Source organism: Phoenix dactylifera, unplaced genomic scaffold (genome assembly GCF_009389715.1).
Source record: "Phoenix dactylifera cultivar Barhee BC4 unplaced genomic scaffold, palm_55x_up_171113_PBpolish2nd_filt_p 001167F, whole genome shotgun sequence".
NCBI lineage: Eukaryota > Viridiplantae > Streptophyta > Magnoliopsida > Arecales > Arecaceae > Phoenix > Phoenix dactylifera.
The window spans coordinates 51,290-70,128 of record NW_024068506.1 but is presented as its reverse complement, the minus strand read 5'-3'; positions in this window follow the sequence as shown (position 1 = coordinate 70,128).

The window sequence follows — 18,839 nt, the reverse complement described above, 5'->3', positions numbered from 1 at the left end:
GTTCATGTTTCCTTGTCGATGTAAGGAGAAAATAACTAGAGAAGTTCTAAAAGCCAGTCATGAACACAAGGCTTATAAGATTCAGGATGTGCATGCAGTGCAATATAGAGCTCATGACTACTTGTCAGATCATCAGCTTGAGATTATAATGATTGATCATAGGCTTTGAGAGAGATGAGAAGACCTATCATGTGGCTTTACATATTAAAAAGAAGCTTCATCATTCTGCTATTGAGTAGCCTTGTAATTATCAATCCCTTTTCAGTAGTGAAGTTTGTGGTACAAGGGAAAAAATTTCCAAAGTACACGCATTCTTGTGAAAAAGCAAATTGTCTTGTCCTAAACAAAAGAGTACTGAAACATGCCCACCTGCTATCAAGTTAACCATAAAATATTGAGAAGGATCGAAGCCAAGATGCATTTAGCAATCAAAATAACTTAAGGGGGAGTAACCTTTTGTTCATATACAAATCCAAGGTAAGCATGTATTCTCTAACTAGTGATACATGCTATTGGCAAACTTGTCATATCATCTTAAGCCTATTGTTACAGATTTAACCTTTAAAATGATGACTTTGTTAGATTATACTAACATGCTAGAAAAAGAAACTAAGAAAGTTCATGATGACCAAGTTCACTATCTGCATAAGCAATCAATGAGAAAAGGTGTTAAGTGACAATGCTCCAACGACCACAAACACAAGCTTCCAGGCAACAATGGATATATAAGAATGGGAAGCACATGATAGAAGTGAACTTCTAATGATTGGAGTATTCAACAACAAGAAACCCATCAGCTGAAAGATGAGAAGGGAACTTCTAAACTTCTTTAGACTGGAAGCTATGAGAAAAAAAACTGCTTATTGGCAGTGTTACATGGACTCTCACATCTAGCTGAACAATCTATTTTTAACATACCAGTGAGTTGGGTATGTGCAATTTGGATACTTATCAATTGTTTTGTTGAAAATATAAAAATTAGTGGTGCTGAACTTGTGTAATACTTCTCTCCACTTTTTTTAGGTCCAGAAGAATCGCTAGCTTCCAACTTTCAAAGTACATATCAAAAATGTCAGTCATTCGAATTTTTGAAATCACATGACCTTATGAACCAACCAACCAACCAACCATAAATTAGTTAGCAATGAACAACAAAGAAGCGCATAATCAATTTTACATGCAAGATGAAACACCTTAATAAATGTTATCTTCTGATATTTTCAATTATCAGAATTATATACAAGTGTAACTGAATTAAAATTACTTTTTCCCATCTCTGTTCACATATCTTTAATCTTGTTTCTTCCTCTTGCAAATCAGACACCTGATGCATGTCTCTGTGTGTGTCCAATGCGCTTGATGGATATAAGAATTTTTCTTATTTTTAAAATAACAACCAATGTACACATCAATAGTTGTAATCATGGAGATATCTGAAATCACATGACCTTATGAAGTAATCATTACATGTCAGTTAGCACATAACATGACCGAAGCACACAATCAATTTTTACATGGAATACAGAATGCGTCATAATAAATGTTATCTTTTTGATATTTTCAAATGTAAACATTAATATAAAATATAAGTTTATTAAGATTATATTTTTTCCGGTACGCGCCCAAGTAACTTGTTTCTTCCTCTCAGCAAAACAGCCCTTGGATGCATGCATCTATGTGGGCCCAATAGGCCTATCTGAATGGTGAATGTAAGAATTATTATTTTTAAGACACCACCCGATGTTCTAAATGGGGAATTATTATTTCGCTGTCAAGTTTTAGTCCAATATGAAAGTAAGCATTATCCAAAGGAAGTAAAATAAGGCCTTGCGGAGAACTAATTGTGTTTGGAGTCTTACATATTTTACAAGGAATCTCTTTTATGCAAGTCTTTAAAGGTAGCATATGGATACATAAGTATTGTATCCACACATGAGAAGAAAATTTGCATTTATTTTACACAAAGACAAGCTAGTCTAGTCAATCTGTACCTTATAGGGAGTGACAAATTATAGGGTTGTTCGAATGTTCATATCTGTACCTTATAGGGAGTGACAAATTATGTATGATTTATGAAGTACTAGATCTCTGCATTCTACACGTGCAATGCACATAAGATAGAGTAAGGAAATCATCCCTATAATGCGCACAATGTGTGATTCCGGGATATAGCAAAGTGAAAATTGGGGTTGGAGATGCAACCTATAGAGTTGGCATTATATAAGTAGATCAACCATGTGCCTGGCATGTGGTTTCCCAAAAGATGGACAACTGGTAGATAGTAGTAGTGATCAATCAAGCAAGACCGTAAGAAATAGATTTACTAAAATATAGCTCCTTTGTTTAATCTTTTTTTTTTTGGCTTTTTTGACCAAAATTGCAAATTCAGGGTGAAACCACCGAAACCATTGAAAATGTGAAAATTCAAACTCTACCTTAAGTGACTGAAATCAAAACCAAAAACCGAGTTTGAAAACCTTGATGGCATGGGTACCTTTCTAAAAAAACTCACACTATGGTTCCTCTACCTCGGGGGCTCCATGACTAGCACCAACTTGATAAAATTTGGGCAAACAGCCGATAGAATACTTTTCCATTTACTTTATTCAAATGATCAAGGTTCTTAGACCACATTATACTATCTTCAATTGAAACACCATATTTTACTTGAAAACATAAGACATGAAACAGAGCAGAAACATGGTGTCAAATAACACTCAGAAATTTATACAAGTAGAACTATGTAAGTCATGTAAATAGATCTATGAAATCAAACAAAAAATTAGTAATGTTTATTATTTTGGAATAAAGGAAAGCAATAGAGTGATGAAAATTCCATGGCATGAGTTCTCCAGCCATGAAGGTAACCACAAATTCTTTTATTTATGCATTCAAAAAGGGAACTGGTAAAAGAAACTGATAATGACAGATCCATCCAATTAGAATTTCTGATTAAGATCTTATTAAACATTATATTTAGATCACAGTGGAAAGATAGAAAATTGTATGAGAAGCTTGAAATATTAATGTAAAGAAAGTACGTAAAATGCTAGGAAGGATCCCAATGTTTCTTTCGCAGACTGATGTGATGATTATTGGCTCCGAGAAAAATGTATGGATTTTACAAACATCAAAAGTTTACTAGCTACATCAGTATACTGAACAGATTTGCAGTCTCTACTTGAGATTTGAAGAGAAAGTAAAATTTGGAGGTTTCAGAATAGAAAAGGCCAAGAAAATTAATAAGATTATGGAATCAGGGATTAGGATCAAATACACAAAAGTGATTATCATAAAGCATGACTTCATGAGCTTCAATAAAGGATTAGATCTAAAATCTGAAGGTCCAAGAGTGATACTGTATAAGAAGTGACCACACACACAGCAAAATTGGATAGACCAACCCTCTCCTTCTGTCAATTTAAATAAACAAGGTTAGCATTATTTTACAATTTTGTCAAATATAAGCAATGGCACGACTTCCCTGCAACTTTTTAAGCATTGTAGCTAACAACTTTACTTAGAAGTACATTCCAGCCAGTATTCTTTATACAACCTTCTAAGAAATCCACTTTTAGTATCTTTGAGTGATGTGGGTCACACGAAAAGTTATATGGTCACACTAATTTTTCCTTTTATTTGGTTTGATAGGGCTTACCGACTGACAGCATAAAAACCATCTGAGCAATATTCAATCTACTTGACTACTTCCTGAAACATTGTCTCCTAAAAGAGCCACATCTCCATATGCTCCTAAATCCAAATAAGTGTAGAAAACTCCACTTCACAATTAGCTCTCTTTAAAAAAGAATCAGACACATCCAAATAAGTGAAGAGACAGACCCCAGGCCCCCGGTCCATGGACGAGCATATGGAGCCTTGTATCGGGAGAAAAAGAAATTGGATTCCCATTGCTCACTGGGCTATTTGACGGTGTCCAGTGAGAGAGGAAACACAAAAGAAATAATAAAAAGGAAGAAAACAGAAACCATGAGAACTTGGGGAATGGAGTTGACACCACCCTCCAAGAGTTCACATTATATAGCAAAGAAGATTTAATATGTAAGAACCTTGCTTGAAGTCCATTTAAACAATAATTATATTTGCCCCTCTAAACCACCTACAGTATAAGAAGCTAAATAACCAAACTCCAAAGCTTAGTAGTACTTAATAGTCACCCTCTAAAACGAAATAAAAAGAATACTGCTCTACAAAGCCCAATGACTAAAAAAGAAAATCTATATATTTCATCAGAAATTATTTTTCGTTCATAACTTTCTTTATTGTCAAAAGTTAATTCTCCACCTAAACTGTATCAAATCCAAGAAAATGACATGAGGAACTAGTTTCCAAAGTCAAGAAAGAGAGATAAGCTTAGCATGAAAACCAATAATACTAAAAGAGAAAATTAGAACAATAAAAATTTATTTAGGCTAGAAATTCCAACTTACAGAAGGAGAAGAGAGGAGGGAGAAGGGAAGAAGGGGGGGGGGGGGGGGGGGGGGGGGGGGGGGGGGTGGAGGCGGGGTTTAAATACATAGCCCATATATCTAAGGAGACTTATTACTAAAGCAAATGTGTCGAAAAATTAAGATTGACAAACTATCAGTAAAACATCTAGGGTGGTTGCTGCATTCTCTCCTCATTGGTATTTGGTTTCTCATTTACTCTAGGACTCCTGGTCCCTTGCATATGTGTTTGAATAATGTTATGTACTATCTTAAGAATCTTAAGATGGAGAGTGAAAGCTTCAGCATTTGTTCTGTCTTTTACATCCCTCTTTTAATATTTTCTAGGTTTCTTCCAAAATGTGTGCTTTTATATTTAATTATGGGTTTCAGTTCTACACAACCACCTCAAGAACTAAAATTGGTTAGGAAAGTGCAAACCTCATCATCTTACCAAACAACATAAGCAAATTGACAATGACAACTTCCATCAATAAAAACATGATTTTAAAGTAGATTTTTTCACCATAGAAGAGAATTTTAGTGATTTAAAAAATCCAAGCATGATAATTCTCTCCAGGTTTCATTAGCTGGTACAAAGCCAACAAACATTTATGGATTTAGTTTATTAGAGTTTACCACAAACATAAATGCAATATGTATCGAAAACTGACCACCATATGATACTTCATATATTAATGATGAAGGCCATAACATGAAAGGTAACTTTTTTCCATCAGAAAGCCAATCATTTAGCATATGCTGTACTTCTGCTTGAAAGAGAAACCAGTTTTGTCCAACATTCATTCCCAAACAAATAGTAAAATTTATCCACAAGCATCTTGACAGCACAAACAAAAATAAAAGCAAATCTCAAAAAAAGAAGGTTTTTGAATCATGTCTCCTACAAAACCAAGCCATTGAATTCAACTAAATCATAGAACATGCAAGGCAATTGACTATTCAACAAACAACATAGATCACTATGCGTGGCCACTAACCATGCAATGGCTAATGAAGGTTTCAAATTATAATATAAGAGATGACTCCTTGACATTTTTGAGCAACCAAGATAGTTTAGAGTTCAATAAAATTATTTTAGCTTGTCTCCTATGATACACAAAAAACACCTATCCATTAGACATGATTCATGCATCAACATGACTTAGACAGCACTAGATCCCCTATCAAATTGTTGGGATTTTTGTTTTGTGTGCACGGCAGGTTTTAATAAGCTGAATGTGAAGCAGTAGGAAGTCAAAAAAATCCCTCTCTAAGTTAAAACCTCCAACTACTAGCTTTTCGGATGAAGATAATGTGCTGCAATAAAGACCTAACCAAGAAAAACATGCCACATAGCCAAGCTGCAATGAAAATCCTACAGGTGGGGATGTAGAGAATTCTAACTCTTCAGCAAGGAACATAAATTAATAAAGACTTTTCTTTTATTGCAGCATATGTAGAAACCAAGGAGACCCTGCAGCTCAAATTGCAGGGATTTTCTATAGATTGGGTACATGGCAGGTTTTAATTAGCTGAATGTAAAGCAGTATGCAATCAACAATCTCCTTTCCATGTTAAAACTGCCAACTACTAGCTTCTTGGATGAAGACAGGGTGTTCCATTAAAGAGCTAATCAACAAAATTCTGCCACATATCCAAGCTGCAGGAAAATCCTTGAGGTCCAGATGTAGAGAATTCTAACTCTAAGACAAGTAAAATAAACCTAGAAATATTTTTCTTATTTTATTTCAGCATAAGTAAAAAACCTGGAGCCCCAGTCTGTGATCACTTGCACCTGAAAAATAATTGCTGAAAATTATGTCACCTGAATACAGAAATTCTGCTGCTTTTCCTCACACAATATTATGAAATTGTTCCCGAATCTACATAATATGAGGAAGCCAATGTTTGGATTCTAATAAGTGTTCCTTTTGATTAGTCATTTAAGCAAACAATGAATTATGAGACCACGCCACTCAGCATCTCAGAAGCATAGATATATCCAAAGTGAGATGAAACAAGAATTCGTTTATCATCACTATATATTGAAGCAAATAAATCAATATAATATCAAGTCAGGCACCTAAATTTCCCAAATCAAAGAAAAATGATCCCTGACAACCTAGGTCATATTATCAAAAGTATACTCTAATTTATATCAAAAATATCAATTGAACCATATTTGCACCGGCAAAACCCAAGTTTTCGCAACACTTCTTAAAATTCCAGCACCGCCATAGAACTAGACATTCCTCAACAACATGTAAAAACCCAAACAAGAAAAGAAATGAAGAAATCAAAACATTTCAGCAGAAACTGAAACTATTTTAGCTCATTCCACAAAATCCAAGATAGATCCAGGAAAAAAATCATATAAAAAAGAAGCAAGACAAAACCCTAAAAGCACATGACTAAAATCAAGAAATAGGAGAAAAAAGTCACCTTTTTGCATGTCAATGGGGACGCGAGGAAGTAGACGCAGTCGGTATTCCTCTTCAGGGCCTCTTCCTCCGCCGTCAGAGGGAGGCTCTGCTCCGGCTCGCCGCCCGACTCCATCGCCCGCCCTTCCTCTTATTCGATCCCAAGCAAAGAAAAAAGAATCAAAAAAAATGTAGATCGATCAGCCCCTCTTATTACGCTCCGCTTCACGGCTCCGAGATGATCGATCCGTGAGGGAAATGATCGAGGAGGATGAGGAATTGGAGATCAGGGCAGAATAGAAGGCGACGAATCGATCCAAAAATCCGATCAGGGCATCAGAAAGAAACAGGAGAGGGAGTGAGGTATAAAACGACGGAGGCTTTGGGTGGTTTTATGTGATAAAAAGTTTAGGTTAAATTACTAAAACACCCCTACCTTTCACACTTTGCACCCGCACCTCAAAAGTCCTATTTTTTTAAATTAAATTTTAAAAACTATATATTAGTTGTAAAGTACCATGGCCATCTATCACCGTCAATATCTATTAACACATAATTGTCACATAAGATAAATTTAGATACAAAATACCTGCAATATCGTTATTGGCTGGATTAAAAAAAGTGATGTTTTGACACGAATGGAAGGAGATCGCATGGTGATTATATGACTTCTTTCATTCTTCTTTCTTTTTGAATAGGGGCTTCCCAATTTGAGCTTGGTTAAGAGAGAAAAGAAAAGAGAATGGAGGGAGAAAAGAGGAGGAGAGAGTGGAGGGAGAACAGAGGAATCTGAAAATCATCCATAGCTTCAACTACAAACTCTGCCCAAAGCTCTAATCAATGTTTTTGTCAACTCTTTCCCATTTTCTACAATTGTGGGCTGAGGGCTCCATTAAAGACCTCGTGGACCACAGCCAATCCCAAATGGTAGTTTTTTGGGTGCTCCATATACCAGATAAGAAAATGATGTAGTTTTTAACTATTTTGCTAAGTAAAATTTTTCGCAAATCTCTTGAATATGGTAATGCAGATAAGAAGAGAATGTGGTTTTCTTTTAGTGCATGTTCCTCCATCCTCACTATATTCTAGTGAATGAGATTCAAACATGTAGATTGAAGAAAAAGTGCTTAACATGGCACCTAGTTGCTTTCTAGGTACTCACAGAAGTTTTGTTGTCAGTGAAATTGAGCACTGGAAAGTAGAATGGGATGGTTAATACGAAGGGTTTCACCCAATAAGCATTTGTAGATGTAGTAGTCAGGAGAGGAGCCAATTGTAACTTTTTGAAAGTTTTAGGGTCCCAAGGTTACTACGGTAAACTTATGGGGTCTATTTGTAATATTTTAAGAATGCAATGAATGGAAATGTGTGCTTTTTGGGACTAAGTATGTTGTTATTGCTGAGTTACGCCCCGTTCGATGCGACGTTCGCAGCGGAATTCGAACGGAACATCGTTCATCGCATGAACGCGCCTCGGATCATAGAATTCAAAAAATTTTCTGGATCCAAATTCAGAAGATCTTTAAATTCATTAGGAAGGAAAGATTAAGATCTGAGGAAGGTTGATTAAGATTCATAAAACTGAAACTAAAATCAGAAGAAATTAATTTGAAGATCTCATCTTCAAAAATTCTGCAGGTAAAGAACACCGCAGCCTGATGATCTATCTAGGTTCCTGTTTGAGCCACATAATTGTCCGGCCTCTACAGGTATCCACACGAGGATCTAATCATCTGAGATAGGGTCTTACCGGAGTGCTAGCTCCTTGCAAAGACCTCTCATGACTAACATATAGATTAGAAGATAAAAATCTGCAACATACCTCCTTAAAGAAGAACCCTTTCTTCTTCAACCTTGCTCGCGATGGAGGAAGAGGAAGGAGGAACCTTGCACGTGGATTTTCCTTGCCTTGCTACCGTGGAAGAAGAGGAGGATGAAGACCCGTTGCTGCCGTAGAGAAGGAGGAATGTGGAGTGATTGATTAAAACCCTATTTGATTTTGATGAGCTCAAAGCATTTGAGTATATCTTTTATTTACTAATGAATTCAATTGAGTGTTTCAGTGAAAATCTTGTCTAAGTGTCTCTAGATTTGGTTCAAGATAGTTTGGATAAGTTAAGAAGTCAATTTGAACCAAAGTCTGAGACTCGAGTCGACTCCAGAATATTACGAGTCGACTCCAAGCGTATCAGAATCACTGGCACGGGCTCGAGTCGACTCCGGATCATTACGAGTCGACTTCGACTGAGAACAGACAGACGAACAGAAAGCATCAACTCAAAACCTGTCAGCGAGTCGACTCCTGAAGTGCGCGAGTGGACTCCGATGCTTACCGAGTCGACTCCGGAGTAATATGAGTCGACTCCAAGGAGTTACAGACAGAAAAGTCAGAGAGCGATTTTCGACCCTGAGATTCGAGTCGACTCCTGTGGAACGCGAGTCGACTCCGATGGTTGGCAGGTCAACTCCAAAGAAAGCGAGAGTCGACTCTCAGTGGTTCACAAGGCAAAAGTCAGAGAGCAGTTTTCGGACTCTGAGATTCGAGTCGACTCCCGCAATGCGCGAGTCGACTCCGAGACAGTGCGATCCCAAAAGACAGAAGACCAAATTATTGTCTCTGAGAGCCGAGTCGACTCCCAGACAGCTCGAGTCGACTCCAAGGCAGAAGGGTATGTTTCGAAAACTGAGTGCCGAGCCGACTCCAGAAAAGCATGAGTCGACTCCCGCTACAGCCGAGTCGACTCCTGATCGCGCGAGTCGACTCCGACCCCCAACGGACATATTGTCAGGTTGTGCAGAGTGTGCAGAACGGGCAGAAAAAGGTGTCTAACGGCTAGTTTCCGTGGGGGTTGGGTTAAATAGCCACAGAGGACTGTAGCAAGGCAAAGAACTACCATTCTATTCAAAAAGATTAAGCATTCATTCTCTGCAAGTGGTTTTTCAACGAAAAGAGGGAAGAGCGCCATTAACTCCTTCCAACCACATCTTCCCAACATTGAAAGAGATCTCCTCCTGCCTTCAAGTCGTCCAGAATTTCAAGAGGAGACCCGAAGTTCAAGAAGCCCTTTCTCTTCTCCAACTTAAACGCGTTTGAGGGCTCTTAACTTTGCTTTTATTAATATTGCTGTATATTTGCTTTTGAGAAGCTCTGTTTTTCTGTTTGTCCTCATTATTAGCATATTGTCTTAGCTTGGTTCAATCGGGGGATTGAATCAAGGGTGTAGAGGTTGGTTGGTAAGCCTAGGTTAAAACCAACGTGTAAGGGTTCGATTGTGATCCCGGAAAAACAATCGGGGTGGTTCTAGTCGGTGAGCCAGGAAAAACCGACCGAGTTCGTTGTGAGCTCGTAAAACAACAAGTTTGGTTGTGAGCTTGTAAAACAACCGACTGTAATCCAGGAGGTTATAGTGAATTCCCAAGTGAGACTTGGGGAGTGGACGTAGGAGCAAGGGTTAGCTCCGAACCACTATAAAAACCTTGTGTTTGTGATTGTTTGTTCCTTTCTCTTACTCTCATCTCACTCACAGCACATAGCAACTAACTAATCATCTTGCTAAAGTCTTAATTAGTCTTCCACAAATATTTTAGTTGCAAATTATTTTAAAAACCCAATTCACCCCCCCTCTTGGGTTGTCTATCTGGGCAACAAGTGGTATCAGAGCCTAAACTCTTTTACCCTAAGAGTCAAAGATCAAAATGACAACCCCATTTGGATCTTCCCACATCGAGGGTCAGTCCACCCAAAGACCCCCATTCTTTAATGGATCCGACTACTAATATTGGAAGGCTAGGATGAGGATATTTATCCAAGCCCAAGATTATGAGATGTGGACCATCATATTGAATGGACCATACATCCCATCCATCCATGTAGAGGGTGTCACAGTACCCAAACTAGAAAAGGATTGGGATGACCATGACTTTAGGAAGGCACAACTCAATGCCAAAGCAATGAATGTGCTCTATTGTGCACTAGATAGGAATGAATTCAATAGAGTCTCTACTTGCAATTCTGCAAAAGAGATTTGGGATAGACTTGAAGTGACCCATGAGGGCACAAATCAAGTCAAAGAATCCAAAATAAATATATTGGTTCATAAGTATGAACTATTTAAGATGGATTCTAATGAAACAATCACATGCATGTTCACTAGATTTACTGACATTGTTAATGGCCTAAAAAGCCATGGCAAAAACTATACTAACAGTGATCTTGTCAGGAAGATTCTTCGCTGCTTACCAAGGTCATGGGAAGCCAAAGTGACGGCAATCCAAGAAGCAAAGGATTTGAACAAGCTTCCTCTTGAGGAGCTTCTTGGATCTCTAATGACGCACGAGCTAACCATGAAGCAACACAACGAAGAAGAGTCCTCCCATAAGAAAAAGGTAATAGCTCTTAAATCTACTTCAACTAATAAAGACTTGTCTTGCAGTAGCAGCAGTGAAGAAGAGGATCATGAGGGAGATGATGATGAGGCTCTTCTCGTGCGCAAATTCAGAAAATTCATCAACCAAAAGAAGACCTTTCATCAAAGGAGAGGCCCCTCAAATTCCTATCGCAAGGATAAAGGTAAGGAAAGGGAAAATGAGGGGATTGGGTGTTATGAGTGCAAGAAGTCGGGGCACATCAGAGCTGAGTGTCCCCTACTAAAGAAGGGGAGCAAGTACAAGAAGAAGAAAGCTCTTGTCACCACCCTATCGGACTCCGACGCATCATCGTCATCATCGGATGAGGAACTAGAAGAAAAGGCCAATTTCTGCTTCATGGCCAATGACAATGAGGTAACATCCGCACCACATTTAGATTTTACTTTCGATGAACTATATGATGCTTTCAATGAATTAATGGATGAATACAAAACAATAAACGTTAAAAACAAAGAACTAAAAGTAACTACCCAAACTCATCTCCGTAAGTATGATTCATTAGTTAAGGATAAAGATGTTCTTATCAAAGAGAATGCAGAACTTAAAACAAGCAACCAAATCTTGGTACAAAAGAATAATACCTTAACTAAAGAAAATGAAAGGCTGAACAAAGAAACATTAGAACCCAAAAACAATAAACATATAAATGAGAGTATCACAAAAGAACTAAATGATCTAAAAGCAGAAAAACAAATACTAACTAAAGAACTTGAAAAATACAAATCCTTGGTTGAAAAATTTACATATAGTTCAGAAAAATTGAATATGATACTTAATAGTCAACGAGCGGTATTCAATAGAGCAGGTTTAGGATATAAACCAAAAAATAAGCAAAAACTTCTTAGTAACTTCTTTGTTAAAGCAGGAGAAAGCAAAACTAAGAAAATAACCTGTTTTTATTGTGGAACTTTAGGACATAAAGCAAATGTGTGCAATTATAGAAAAGGAAAAACAAAAAGAAAAATTAAAAGGGTATGGGTTCCAAAAGGAACCAACATGACTAACCATGAAGGACCCAAGAAAACTTGGGTACCTAAGATTATATGATTTGCTTGTGTAGGAGTGTCTTGCAGCCAAGGTCAACAAAAATTGCTGGTACTTGGATAGTGGCTGCTCAAGACACATGACGGGTGACAAGGATCAATTCTTCACCCTTGAAGCTAAGAAGGGAGGTGCTGTGACTTTTGGAGATAATAACCAAGGTCACATCATTGGTATAGGTAAAGTTCAAATTACCCCTTCTACTTTATTGATAATGTTCGATATGTTGATGGTCTTAAGCATAATTTATTAAGCATTAGTCAATTATGTGATAGAGGTTATAATGTTATGTTTAAACCATCACTATGCATCATAACAAACCCAAATGACAATAGCTTAGTTTTTAAAGGAATAAGACGTGGAAATGTGTATGTTGTAGACCTTGAGGAGCTTGCCAAACACAACCCGTGTTTAGTTGTTAATGAAACTAAGGATAATGATGCTAGTTGGTTATGGCACCGTAAGTTAGGTCATGCAAGCATGGACACAATATCTAAACTAGTTAAAAGAGATTCTGTGATAAGTTTGCCAAAATTAAAGTTTGAAAAGAATAAAATATGTGAAGCATGTCAATTTAGCAAACAATCAAGGAACTCCATTAAATCTATAAATTGTGTCTCTACCTCTAGACCTCTAGAACTACTACACATGGACCTATTCGGACCAACTAGAACAACAAGCCTAGGTGGAAATAAATATGGTCTAGTTATTGTAGATGATTATTCTAGATACACTTGGGTCATGTTCTTAGCTCATAAGGATCAAGCTTTTTCAGTTTTCAAGAAATTTCATAAAGAAGTAACCAATGCTAGAGATACTTCAGTAGTAGCTATTAGAAGTGACCATGGTACCGAATTTGAAAATCATTTATTTGATGGGTTTTGTAGTAAAAAAGGGATAACACACAATTTTTCTGCACCTAGGACACCACAACAAAATGGAGTTGTGGAGAGAAAAAATAGAACTCTAGAGGAAATGGCTAGAACTATATTATGTGAAAGTAACCTCCCTAAGTACTTTTGGGGAGAAGCCATTAATACTTCTTGTCATATATTAAATAGAGTTTTATTGAGACCTATTATAAAGAAAACACCTTATGAACTTTGGAAAAACAGAAAACCAAAGGTAAACTACTTTCATATCTTTGGATGTAGGTGTTTTGTTCATAATAATGGGAAAGATAATCTAGAAAAATTTGATTCTAAATCTGATGAGGGCATATTCTTAGGGTACTCTACAACTAGTAAAGCATATAGAGTCTTTAATAAAAGAACCCTAGTTATAGAAGAATCCATACATGTTGTCTTCGATGATTCTAGTGATATCTCTTCTAGTAAGAGAGTTAATTTTGATGATGATACGGAAATTCTTAAAGAAAAGATTGACGAGATGACATTACAAGATAACAGTCAAAAAGTAATTAAAATGCATCATCAAGCCAAGAGACTATAGTAGATCATGGGCTAACCAAAGCTTGGAGGTATGCTCACGGGCATCCTAAGAAATTAATTCTAGATGATCCGTCTCAACCTATTAGGACTAGAGCATCCCTTAGGAACTTAAACAATCATCAGCTTTCGTTTCACATTTTGAGCCTAAACGCATAGAAGAAGCTGAAAAAGATGTAAATTGGATAAATGCAATGCAAGAAGAATTAAACCAATTTACTAGAAACAAAGTATGGAATCTAGTTGAAAGATCTTCTGAATATCCAATTATAGGTACCAAATGGATTTATAAAAATAAACTTGATGAAAATGGAATTGTCATAAGGAATAAGGCTAGACTAGTAGCAAAGGGCTATAATTAAGAAGAAGGTATAGATTTTGATGAAACCTTGCTCCTGTAGCTAGACTTGAGGCTATTAGATTATTATTAGCATATGCATGCTCTAAGGACTTCAACCTATTTCAAATGGATGTAAAAAGTATATTTTTAAATGAGTATATTAATGAGGAGGTATATGTAGAACAACCTTCTGGTTTTGAAAATCATCAATACCCTAATCATGTATATAAATTGAACAAAGCACTTTATGGTTTGAAACAAGCACCAAGAGCATGGTATGAGAGGCTTAGCAAATTCCTATAAGAACATGAGTTCTCTAGGGGTAATGTAGATACAACACTATTTCTGAAAAAGCAAAACAAAGATATGTTATTAGTGCAGATTTACGTTGATGATATATTATTTTCGGTGCTACTAACAATCGCCTCTGCGAAGAATTTGCTGATTTGATGCAGAGTGAATTTGAGATGAGCATGATGGGAGAGCTGAACTACTTCCTCAGGCTTCAAATGAAACAGTCTGAAGGAGGCATCTTCATCAATCAAGCCAAATATATCAAGGAGATACTTAAAAAGTTTGATATGGAGGGGAACAAGTCAATCAGCACCCCCATGAGCTCTTCATGCAAATTAGACCAAGATGAATCAGGTAAATCTGTAGATCAGAAACTATATAGAGGTATGATAGGATCTTTATTGTATCTTACTGCAAGTAGACCTGATATCATGTTTAGTGTTTGCATGTGTGCTAGATATCAGTCTAATCCTAAGGAATCACATCTAATTGCAGTTAAGAGAATCTTTAAATACCTAATAGGAACTAAGAATATAGGTTTATGGTATTCTAAAGAATCTAGCCTGATCTTAATAGGATATACAGATTCAGACTTTGCTGGATGTAAACTTGATAGAAAAAGCACCAGCGGGTCATGTCAATTCCTAGGAGAAAACTTAATATCATGGTTTAGCAAGAAACAAAACTCGGTTGCATTATCTACTGCTGAAGCTGAATATGTTGCAGCCGGGAGTTGTTGTGCTCAAATCTTGTGGATCAAACAACAATTAGAAGATTATGGCATTAAACAAGATAAAATACCCATTAATTGTGATAATACAAGTGCCATTAATCTAACTAAAAATCCAATTCAGCATTCAAGAACTAAACATATTGAGATAAGACATCACTTCATAAGAGATCATGTACTGAATGGTGATGTGACACTACAATTTGTTTGCACTGATGATCAATTAGCTGACATTTTTACAAAACCCCTAAGTGAAGAGAGATTTAGTGTGCTTAGGAGGGGATTAGGAGTGATTGATCCATCCTAGTGGTATTTTCCACTAGTTCATTGATTTTGATGATTAGATCATGGTTAATTTAGAGTTTCTTTACAATGATCATCAAATCAGATCATAACTTAGTGATTTTCCCTCATTCGGCACGAACATAGCATGATTTTTAGGTGCGTGCCAGAGTTCGAGACGACTCGAGCAAGTTTCAGAGTCGGCTCGTAAGGGGGAGTCGACTCGCACATTTACGGGAGTCGACTCGAGAACGATGGCAGCAGAGGGGGAGTCGACTCGCATACAGTCGGGAGTCGACTCGAGGTAAACAGGCGCATAAGGAGAGTCGACTCGCGCATATTTTGGAGTCGACTCGAGGTCGAGTCGACTCGCGACTTAGTGGAGTCGACTCGCAGTCGGGATCCGACTTTTTAACCCTAACTCCATCGTTTAGAAAACACATCTTTTCACCGCCGCCACTGTTCAAAACCCTAGAGTCGACTCCTAGAACGTCTCCGGCCGCCTCTAGGTCCTTTTCCCGTCGATTTTTCATCGTCCATTAGGTTTTCATCCCGTTCTAGGTCAACCATGCCTCGCAAAACCACTGTCCCAAGCCGGAAGAGGTCCCATTCCGCGACCGGTGCCGAGCGGCGTTCCAAGGCCCGGAACGTCCCCGTGAGGCCACAACCTCCGGCTCGTTCCCCGCCGAGGGCCGTTCCCTCGAGGCCGTGTGCCGGGAAGGCGGTCTCCACTGGGAGATACGTCGATTTCGACTATCTCTCCCGGGAGGGCTTTACGATAGGAGAGAGGTTGCGAGTCCAGGGACTAGAGTATTTCCTTACCCTAGATCTCCCCACATACCCTGGACTAGTTAGAGAGTTTTATGGTACCGTCCATAGGGGAGATGGGGGTATAGAGGGCATGGTAGCCGGTGTCCCTTTGTTCGTCTCGGAGGATATCATTGCCCAAATCCTCCACCTTCCACAAGTAGGGGTGGCTCCCACACACCCCGAGGATAGGACTGAGGCCCTTACGGCCATTCTAGGTTATCCACCTCAGTCCCCCTTAGTTGAGGTATCCGCTAGCTCACTTCCAGTTGAGGTGCGGATCCTCCTGAGCATCCTGTCTAGGTCCCTCTTTCCGAAGACTGGCCGCTTCGATTTTGTTTCTGAGAGGGACCTCGCCCTTATGTTCTATATTCTCCAGGACACCCCAGTCAACTTCCCAAAACTTATTTATAGATATCTATGTGAGCCACTAGATAGACCTAGGCTCACCCTCCCCTACGGCATGATGTTCACCCTGTTGTTTAGGGAGGCCGAGATCCCTATTCCTGAGGGGGAACCCTCTCGTGCATTGCGATGGACAGATCGCACGCGAACGGGAACCCTGCACAGGATGGGCTTTCGGAAGGTAGAGGGGACATAGGTTAGAAAGTCTTCTACCTCCACACATACCACCAGACATTCTTCTAGTCCAGACCCTGATTCTGATTATCCCACTCAGCCTTCCACTCCAGTACCCTCCACCTCAGCCGGACCCTCCTCCTCAGCTCTACCTACTCAGCCCATGGAGGTCCGGATCGCTCCTGAGCAGCTCCGGAAGTTGTGGCAGGAGATAGTTAGAGATCTCCGGGACGACCTACTTAGGGAGCTCCGGGGTTTAGTGCCTGCTCCTTCTCCTGCACCTTCTTCAGCGTTGGTCCCTTCTCTGTCCGCCGTGGCTGAGATGACGGCCCATGTGCGGGAAGAGATCGACAATGTAAGGTTCCTGGTCCAAGCCCAGTTCCATAGCATGAGCGAAGTCTCGAGCACCACTCGGAAGATGCGCGATAACGTCCGACAGGATATGGGCACCACTACCCAGGGGGCCGAGCGCTTGGCGAATGTGCTCATCGACAAGCTGGACACACTTCAGAAGTCGGTGACCGAGCTCGATACGACACATAGCAGGGCCACCTCGGCCATTATCCGACAGCTCGAGCACGTCATCAATGCAGTCACACTACTTGCAGAGCGCATGCCTCGGGGACCCGCATCCTCCTCGAGGAAGCCTTAGATCATTTTGTGTTCTTTTGACATGTATTTTTTTTGTTTTACTTATTGTATTCTAAAATGTCTTTACATACAAATCAATACAATGAGTAGACATATTCTCTTTAATTCTGTGCAATTTGATCTATGATTGATTGTGTGTTCTGCTTACCTCCTTTTTGATACGATGACAAAAAGGGGGAGAAATACTTAATAGATATGTAAATGGAATCAACATAAAAAGAATCAAAATGAAATTTGTTCTTAGTGGATTTGGTACCTCGAGGCTCATTATCTCTCTGTTGGGGCTCCTAATGGAGTAATCTCCAGAATCTATTCAAGGGATATTCGGAGATTAGTTGAATCCAACTCAAGAACAAATTGACAGATTTTTCCTCTAAAAAACCAAAAATTTCAGTCCAAAAACTTCAATGCATTAAAAGAAAATTCAGAGAACCAAAACAAAGATGAATGCATATGTTGAGGGGGAGAATCTGAATTTTCTTAAGAAAGCTAAATCATTAAATATATATATAAGCCAAACAATTGTTTGCATGATATGAAGGCTTATATAATTCCAAATGAAAGGGGGAGCTTTAACTCCAAAATTTATTGTTTCACACCTTTCAAGCTTGGATAAATTAAATAACCAGACACTTGAATTCATTTATGGATTGTATTTTCCTGTTTATTGAGCAATTCACTTTACATATACTCAATGTTTTGTCATCATCAAAAAGGGGGAGATTGTGGAGTGATTGATTAAAACCCTATTTGATTTTGATGAGCTCAAAGCATTTGAGTATATCTTTTGTTTACTAATGAATTCAATTGAGTGTTTCAGTGAAAATCTTGTCTAAGTGTCTCTAGATTTGGTTCAAGATAGTTTGGATAAGTTAAAAAGTCAATTTAAACCAAAGTCTGAGACTCGAGTCGACTCCAGAATATTACGAGTCGACTCCAAGCGTATCAGAATCACTGGCACGGGCTCGAGTCGACTCCGGATCATTACGAGTCGACTCCGACTGAGAACAGACAGACGAACAGAAAGCATCAACTCAAAACCTGTCAGCGAGTCGACTCCTGAAGTGCGCGAGTGGACTCCGATGCTTACCGAGTCGACTCCGGAGTAATATGAGTCGACTCCAAGGAGTTACAGACAGAAAAGTCAGAGAGCGATTTTCGACCCTGAGATTCGAGTCGACTCCTGTGGAATGCGAGTCGACTCCGATGGTTGGCAGGTCGACTCCAAAGAAAGCGAGAGTCGACTCTCAGTGGTTCACAAGGCAAAAGTCAGAGAGCAGTTTTCGGACTCTGAGATTCGAGTCGACTCCCGCAATGCGCGAGTCGACTCCGAGACAGTGCGATCCCAAAAAGACAGAAGACCAAATT